This window comes from Asparagus officinalis, chromosome 10, assembly GCF_001876935.1.
Source record: "Asparagus officinalis chromosome 10, Aspof.V1, whole genome shotgun sequence".
NCBI lineage: Eukaryota > Viridiplantae > Streptophyta > Magnoliopsida > Asparagales > Asparagaceae > Asparagus > Asparagus officinalis.
This window is the reverse complement of record NC_033803.1, coordinates 41,961,318-41,963,184: the sequence shown is the minus strand read 5'-3', so window position 1 is coordinate 41,963,184 and position 1,867 is coordinate 41,961,318.

The following is a 1,867-nucleotide window of genomic DNA, read 5'->3' as shown; positions in this document are numbered from 1 at the left end:
AGATGATAATGTTTCCATCTGAGGGTGACTTGCCTTCTTTGGGCTTTCAAAGGTTACCCGCCTCAAAACATGCCTGTTTGGGCGTGAATTTTCGGCGTGCTCTTGGACTTCAATGCACAAATTGGTGCGCGCAGCTGCCTTGAGCTCTTTGTCATGCTGGAGGTGATGGCGACCCCCAGTATGTTGAGTCGTTCTGGGCTTCTTCATCGGGCCCAAACGCTCGTGAATTGGAGCTTTGCCTCTCACGTCAGGAACTGGACCGAGGCGCTCCAAAATTGATTTCTTCTTGCGGGATGACTCTGCATGATCTCCCGGAGAAGTTATTGGGATTAACGGCGACTTTGGTTGACTCGCCGGAGTTTGACCTTCCTTAGAAGGCTGCACTGGTTGCTTTTTGGCCTGAGTCGCCACTTCAGACTTAGGCTTCCAGACTTGGCGTGTTGGTGGTGGCTTCTTCTCCACCTCCTTTTGCAGCTTTCTACGGGCTTCCTGAGCTTGAGCCCGTGCCTGCGCTGACATCGCGCGGCGCTTGCGAATACGCTCCTCGAGCGTCGAACGGTTCCGTTTGACGCGGACCCATTCTTTCTTTGGCGGATTGGAAGAGTCACCGTTCATCGGTGGTTGAGGCTGTTTGCCTCTTCTGTTCCTCAACTCCGCGTTGTAGCAGAGTCCGTCCATAGACTCCATCGCCTTAGCGAGTTGCCGCGCAAGGCGTTGACGACGCCTCTGGCGGGGCCTCTTTGAGAGAGTCACAACGCCCTGAACAGTGGAGGCGTTGGCGGGAGTTGGGTTGACCTGATTGGAGGTCGGTGGAACTTCATTTGACGCAACTTCGGCGTCAGTTGGGTTGAGAGCTTCGTGGGCTTCCCGAGCAGCTTCAAACCAACGAGCTTTTCTCCCGGAGGAGAACTTCTTGGACTTGCGGGGGGAGGTAGATCCGGACGAGGACACGTACTCCTCGAACTTGGCTTGGTCGAACTCGTACTCGACCTCCTCCACGACCGGGATTGCAATCCGCGGCTGCGACGCATCGATCTCGTTGGCGAGATCGTCGGCTCCCACTGTGGTCGCCAGATTGTTCGCGTGGAAAACTGTCATCTTTTTCATTGAAATGATTGTCATCTTGGGTTACAAAGATCCGGTCTTTTATAGATCCGGTTACAACTAAATCAAAGAAAAAAAAATAAAAATTACAACTTTCCTCTTGTGAACAAAAATAAAGTAAAATTACAACTTTCCTCTGTGAACAAATCACGAGCTCCTGTTTTGCGGTCGCTCGCTTTGGTGGGTTCTTTGCCTGCGCCGGGGTTAATCCGTGGACCACCGCGCGATCTAGATCCGGTCGGATCTACACGATTATACGGGTATTATTCCACGAAGGGAATAATAGCCGGGAGGGATTAATCCACCAAGGGAATAATCGCTCGGATCTCGAGATCTAAGACCAAGCTTAGATCTGGAGTGTAGTCTCGTGTAGATCTCAGATCTGTTCTTTCTTCCTCTCGAGATCCTGCCTTTTCTGACGTGGATGGTCGCCGAGGATCAGATCTGAATGGTGCAAGTCTTCTGGTCTTCAAGCTCCGAGTTCACTCTTCAATCCGGCAGAGTTTCGGCTCTTGAAAGTTCGACCTCTGAAAATGAACATCTCTAGGCCTATTTATAGGCTCTCAGGACAGTGGCTGCAAAAAGGGAATTGTCGGCCACCTCGGGCCACTGTCGGCCACCTCGGGGTGGCCGACACTGTGCCTAGCCACCTTGGGGTGGCTCGGCTCATGGCCGAGCCACCCCAAGGTGGCTCGGCCTTGGCCGAGCCACCCCGAGGTGGCTCGGCCACCGAGCCACCTCAGGGTGGCTCGGCCTTGGCCGA